Here is a 7,598-nt window from a genome sequence, read left to right on the forward strand (position 1 = left end):
GCTGTGTTCCATCAGGACTCTGCCCCATCGCATGCATCTAAGGTCACCCAGAAATTCCTAACAGATCAGCAAGTGAAATTCCTGAGACTAGAACAATGGATTCCAAACAGTCCTGATGCTTCACCATGCGACTATTTCCTATGGGGACATCTGAAAAACAAACTGAATAAGAAAAGATTTTCTACATTGAGAGGCCTTCAAAGAGCTATTAGAGAAGAGGTGAAGAAAATCCCCCAGGAAATCATTTTGCGGGCTTTAAAATCATGGCCGAAGCGTTGTAGACAAATCTATTATGCCGGAGGTCGACACATTGAGAAACATCGCTGAATTTATGTAATAAATTTTGGAAATAAAAACATTCAAAAATTATCCCTATAATTTTTTGTTACCCTGTAAAGTGTATAGATATGTATATAAATTTGGCTACCCCATTAAAATTGAAAATAAGATTTTCTACTAAATCCAGAAGAGTTGTCAGGTGTGAAATTTATTTTCAATTTTATATTTTTCAAAGATTTTTCGTGGGTACGATGTAAATGATTTCTGATAAATAAAAAAAACATTAATTGTTAATTTTTTTTCTTCATAAAGGATATAAATAGTTTTCGATTTCAAAAAAATGCAATTTACTAAAAAATCGACCATGCGAATGAAGGTAATAAGAAATTTCAAAGCTTACAAGCAATTTACGAAGGCTGACCTTTTTTTTTCTTTTTTTTGTAAAAGATTTAGGGATTAACGGAACTCGTGAAACTATGTTTTGATGATTCGTAACTCTTATCGATATTGATTGTACACCTGTTTTAAACAGGTCGCTATATACGTGGCAGAAATGAAATAGAATTTTAATCCTTCCATTATTGATTTTACAACTTGATAAGATAAATAATGAATGATGGCGTAAAAATAAATTAATGTTTTAACTCTGTTTACTTAAGGTTTTATTGACAGATTTAATTCAATTACTATCCAGTATGTACTGGAATTGATTAAAATCGTTTAATACAGAAAAAAAATTAAAGAATAATGACTAGGATATCGTCGGATTTTATACAGAAGTATACGATTTTTAATGGTTGATCGTTGTAGATTGTAGTATGCTTTGGTAATATATTGAAGCAAGCTCTTAAAATGTGTATATCAGTTACCTGTAATCGTGACTACAGCTGAGCAAACCTTTAAGGGAGGCCGCAATCGGGATGATTCGGGTCACCGTGACTGGCTTGGTGACTATCAGGAGTCACCATCGATGACGAGTTCGTCACCGAAGTTGACGGATTTTGATGTTCAAAGAGTTAAAAATATCAAGCAGGGCACAGATGATTTTTTTTTATTTGCTTTTAAATTTTCAATCTAAAGTTCGTTTACATCTATAGTTTCACTTGTATTTACTGCATTTATTTTTTCTTATTAAATTTGATTTCTTTTCTTAAAATCAATTTAGTAAAAGAAAGTTTTCCAATTCAGCATCAAAATTTGAACATTACCGAAGTGAGGAGTTTTCTTAATTAATATTAGTTTTTAAAAGTTATAACAGGATAATAAGTTGAATAACTTCAATTTTTGAAAATGTTTGTCAGTTGAAATAAAATCGTTGAACTAGCTGCTAAAGAGTTTTTCATTATCTAATGAAACTTTAATAAGAAAACAAATAACTAAAAACGTCTTCACGCTTGCAATGATGAAATTACAGATAGTTTATTATTGAACGCGGCGCTTGTGATGTCACATCCAACGGTGAACCGGAATTAGTTTTTTTTTACCTCTGAATCAAACAGTGCGTCACAGCTAAGCAGGCAGTGACTGGTTTGGATTCCGTCATTTCGATTGCGGCTTCCCTATAACAGTGATTGACGAAAATCATTTATATGGATATAAATTTAATCGCTATTTTAATGATGTAATTCAAGCTATCGATGGATATTTTCGATTAAATTAATTTGTTTAAATTAATCGATCTAATTAGTTTTTTTTAATAAAATCGATCGGTACAGTAAATTTTTAATATAATTATTCATTGTCATTAATTAACATAATTATTTAATGTAGTTGATCATTATATTTAGTATTCATTGCGATTGTAAGTAATTTTTGATGCTTTAATAAGCAATATTTGAACTTATTTAACTGGAATATATTAAATTAACAGAAGAAAAGATTTTATCCCTGATATAAAATTAAATCAAACCAAAGAGTCTTTTAGGATACTAGAACTTTTACAATGCAAAGTTATTATATATCTTATCTCTAAGTTTTCGTTGTTGAATTATTTGCATTTAAAAACGATCTATAATAACGTTAAATTGATTTATTGTAGTTCTTCAAATTTAATAAACATGTGTTCAATATTTTGTTTCAAAGAATATTAATTTTTTAGGGAAATTTCAGATTTAATGATTAAATGTTTAGGAACGTCGACAAATAAAAAATATAACAGCATTAATTAAGTTTATCATAGTTTTTTTTTACATTATTAATAATATAAAGAATGAATGCATTATTTGAAATTGCCATTTAATCGAAAATCTAATAAAAAATAAGAAAGAAAATATGCGTCTACGATTTTTTTAATTTATGAATATGATTGGTTTGTCTTATTTACTTGCCAACCACCACAGATTCAATTCTCAAAGACATATGATAAATTTCTCTCGATTACTTTTAAAATAGAAATCATGCGCGCAACTGGTTCACTTTTTAAATAGTCTGCGCTGACTACCGTGTGGAGGCTTTCTGATGTAGGAGATAATAGTTAAAGTCATTGGTTATGCAATCACTTACTTTGTTATAAAATTTAGTATTTAATTTGTTGGTGAAAGTATTGACGTGTTCTATTTTCAAGTCAGATCTAAGGCTATTCTAAATCATACATTTAGGGGCACCAACTATTATTATTCTTAGGATTTTGCCTTTAGTAGAGGAGAACTTGTTTTTAAAATATACAGGAAGTGTTGTAATGGCTGGGCAAACACAAGTAAGAATAGGGCTTAAAATCATAAGATAGATAGTCTTTTTATATCTGAGATCGAGAGTTGATTTTGCATTAAGAATGTGATTAGAGTCAGTTCAGATGGATTTTAACCTGTTATTAATACAAGTCTATCTTGAAATAAAACAAGTGTAAAAAAATTTTTAATAAATCAATGCGAGCACTCAAACAACAAAAATGCTAAGCGATAACAAAAACGCAACGAAAATGAAACAAAAAATGTAACATAATTCTATTTAAGCAACAAAATCAAACAATAATGGAATCGTAAAGTCAGCGTTGCAACCGTTTGAAAGGGGGAAAAAACGATAAGAACAAGTGTTTTCTATTAGATTTTTTCTCTCTACAGCCGAGATAGAATTTTTCTAATGGCCCTCTCTCACTCCGCTGGTGTTGAAATCGCGCATTATTTTTTTTAAAGTCGTACACTAAAAGAAATTAAAAACATTTTTAAAAATTATTTTTACCACTAGTTTTTAAAAAGGAATTTCTTATATATTATTCTCGTAATTTATCTAATTATTACTCAGTTTCTTTAAATTTCTCGTTATTTCTCAAAAAACGGGTAAGACAAATAAATGCATACCTGCCAACTTTTAATCCTTTCCATTATAATTTTTCCCAGTGGTATTAAAACTTCAGTTTTAAGCAAACAAATACGTTGCATTTGAGAAAGCTTAAGTTGATAACCATAGTAACGCATATTAATATATGTGTTTAATTTTTGTAAGAATAGTGGTGCTCAAAATTATTTAAAAATTAAATTTATAAAAGAAAAAATAGTATATATTTACTACCACTTTAAATATGAAAATAAAATTTGGAAGAGTTGGCAGGTTAGCAACCATGGTTGTAACACATATGAATATATCTGTTTAATTTTCGTAAGAATAGTGGTGATCGAAATCATTTAAAAATTAAGTTTATGAAAGAAATAATAGTATATATTTACTACCACTTTAAATATAAAAATAAAATTTTACGCCAAATGCGTAAAAGTTGGCAGGTATGTAAATGCGTGTCTTGTCCGTAAGCAAAGCTAAGTCAACATGATTAACTAGTACATATGAATCGATTGGTATGGCTGCACTCACACGAATATGCAGCAATTTTAAAGGGAAAACAAATAATAGAAAATTTTTAATTTTTGTACTCATATTTGGGAAATTAACTACATTTTTAAATTATCTAAGGACATTACGAACACGAACCCTGAATTCTCTTTGATTTGCTTCACTAAATTTTTTGATTAAAATTTTCTACTACACAAAGAATTAAATTGTAAGTATTAAACTTACTGATACCCTTAGAAACTCGGACTGCGTGCTGCGGTAAACTGTGTAGGAACCTGTATTCTATAGAATTTATAAGCATTCATTAAATGATTTTAGTTTCTAAACTAAAAACAGTCAATTTTCAATTCCTTCTAAGTAGATTAATTGTATTTAAAACAATAATAACGTAGAGAAAATAATACATTTCTAAATATTCATAGCATAATTGATTGTTGAGCTTCTCAGACCTCCCTCTGAGGTGTAGGCGTTATTGTTGAATATGGAAGAAGGGCAAATTATTTACAATGAAGAGCAACGCCTACTCAAATCTGCAACAGTTTCTCTTTACACATTACAGTTTTTATGCGATTCAATAATGTATTCCTAACCAGGATATTTTAAAATTTGCAAGAGTGTACAGCTTAATACATAACAGTACAATTAGATTCATAAACTGGCAGCATTTAGGTGCCATTACACACCCCAGCAGAAGAATTGACTTTAAAGATTTTAGCTACATAAGGGTCATTTTATAGACTAACAAATCAAATAATTAAAAATATCCTCTATTTGCTTAAGACTAGTGTATAGTAGAAATTAAGAGTGTACCCTACATCCTTAAAATAATTAAAAAAAACATGGGAATTCAGGATGCTGATCTTTTTCTCAGTATAGACAGTTCAGAACACAGCGCTATACATATACACGCAAACCAGGTTTTATTCTATTCCTCAATTTACATGATTTTCGCCCCAAAGTAAAGATGGGTCAAAATTAAAAGAGCAGTTGTTAGTCACTGTGACAACCTGCTTCTAACCAAAAGGTTGAAACATTGAAAAAAAAAACTCTACTAATCTTTGTGACAAATTTCACTGCTATTTTCGCTGTGACAAATTTAACTAATACTTTCACAGTGAGAAATTTCATTGTAACAAATTTTACTGCTACTGTTGTTGTTTCAGATGTCACAGATAATGTTTCTGCTCCGAAAAATCACAGTGAAAAAGTTAGATGATTTCCTGTGACAACCTGTTGCTGCTCCATACCACGGCTCTGGAAGCATTTTCTTTGCTCCACTGTGCTGTTATTTTTGACTGGAAATCATAACGGAGTCCAGTCACTGCTTGAGTTGGAAAAGAAAGGCCATGAGGTGTCTTGTAGGTTTCGCCAAAAAGTTTTTCCCCTACCTCTTTACCAGGTAAGCGCCAAGAGAAAATAGCTGTATTATGCCAAGAGAATATTAAGCCAAACTCATTCTGGGGGAGAATGGGATACCCACTAACGAACCTGAAAGCAATTACCCTTATCTTGACTGATGAAGTTTTGGTGAGACGTACAATGAACCGGCTATAATCTTTGTTTTGATCACTTGTATAATTTGATGTTTGATAAAATTTTTAAATAATGAAGAATCCTCAAAATAATTTTATTATAATATTTTTCATTGTATATTCTAATATAGCTTCGATTATGTTCACACTTGAAATTTAAAACAATGATTTTTCTTCTTTAAAACAGACCGGACATTTTGTCATAAATATAAATTATGCAGTAAGTGAAAACGTAAGATTAAAATGTATATTTTATCGAATTTGTTAGATATATGAAATATGTTCGAGGTCAACGATATTGTGTAGTGAAGACTTGTGAAGTTTTACATAAGATTTTAAGACACTGTAAGCATTTGAATTTATATTTTAAGGGATGAAATAAATGAAGTTTTTTTTCACCCTAAATTGGCGAATCACTGCATCTGTGCAATAAGAGTGACCGAATTAAAATATCAAAAACAGAGACAGTAAGGATTTCATCAAAATGAAACTATCATCAACAATAAATTATAAAAAAAATTAAGAAATGGGCGCATGTATTTTAAAGTATTTTATAATTATTTTGATTGTTATAAGTGAATGCGAAGGAAAGTGAAAGGTGGCTACAGCACTGCATTTGCACTTGGAAGGCTCTGAGTTCAATTCATGAGGTACACATCTCTCTAGTTTGCATTCTTATACAAATATATCTATACAATATACAAATACACATATACAAATATTCCAGCCAATATTTTCTATACAATTTATTCTAGTAACTTCATATCTACCGAAATGAAGTCTTTATTACTTACAAAGCTAAATTTTAAATTTCTATGATCTTTCATAATGCTTTTTTTTTTTAAATTAAAGCTAAAATATCAGATTCAAGAATTTCTTTAAAAAGTTTGCTTTGTGGAAGGAATAATTTTTTGTGAATATTGGAAGGAAAATTGTATCATTTCCTAAACTCAGTAATTAAATGTGTGCAATTAGTTTATTTCTGCGTACGACTGCTCGTAACTTTATTCTCAATTAAATTATTGTAATTCTATCTCAACCAGGTGAGAAAGATTGGTGTCACTGAGGGAAAAATCTAGCAAAACTGTAAATTTACGGCCCAATTAGTTTACTGCAGACTATGACCAACATTTCAGAGAAGATCATCTATCAAACCTTACTTAGTCAATCTTCTCTCGCAATAAAATGGGGGGGCTGGGCAGCGTTTTGGGTCCGATTCTCCATCTCATTTATACACGTGATTTCCCTAGAAGCTTTAGCACTGATGAAAATAGCAGTATAGAATGTAGACAATACAGCCCTTTTATATCAATGAAGAAATCTGAATCCTAATGTACAAAAATTACAAGATAGTCTCACTAACATCGAAGACTGGCGTAGCAAGGTGGAAATTAAAACTAATGGCAACAAATTTTTTAATCATAAGAAAACATAAATCAGCAGTCCCGATAACTCTAAACCCAAATTTTTTTGATGAAGAAAACTTACTAGTTAAACCAAATATCTCGGCATCATCATAAATGAAAAGCTAACTTAGCATGACCATGTACTGTTAGAAAAGCAAGAACCACTTCAATCGTTTTCCACTCCTAAGTAGAAGATCAACGTCCAGTCTCTAGTTATATATTAATAAGACGAGATTAGATAACAAGAGGCTCGTGCATATGCTTTATATAAGAGCTGTAATAACTCATGCATCACCTGCCTGGGCAACTGCAATCAAGCATTTAATTTACATCACTGATACTACACAAACTGAAATTCTAAGACAAATAATTAATGCTCCAAAATTTATAACCAATGAAAATATCCACGAAGATCTCTACATCTACATTGTTCAAAAACTTAAAGCAAAATTCTAAGGAGGTCCATAATTGTGAAGCGGCAAACTCCTCGACTATAACACAGAATGGAACCCAATAACTTCTTTTATTTGATCAGATGCTACTAGCAGCAAATTCACGGGACTTTGTAAGCAATGATCATAGCAATCCAGCCGAAGTT

Source organism: Parasteatoda tepidariorum, chromosome 3 (assembly GCF_982258835.1).
Source record: "Parasteatoda tepidariorum strain Cologne lab strain chromosome 3, Ptep-v5.0, whole genome shotgun sequence".
In the NCBI taxonomy this organism is placed as follows: domain Eukaryota; kingdom Metazoa; phylum Arthropoda; class Arachnida; order Araneae; family Theridiidae; genus Parasteatoda; species Parasteatoda tepidariorum.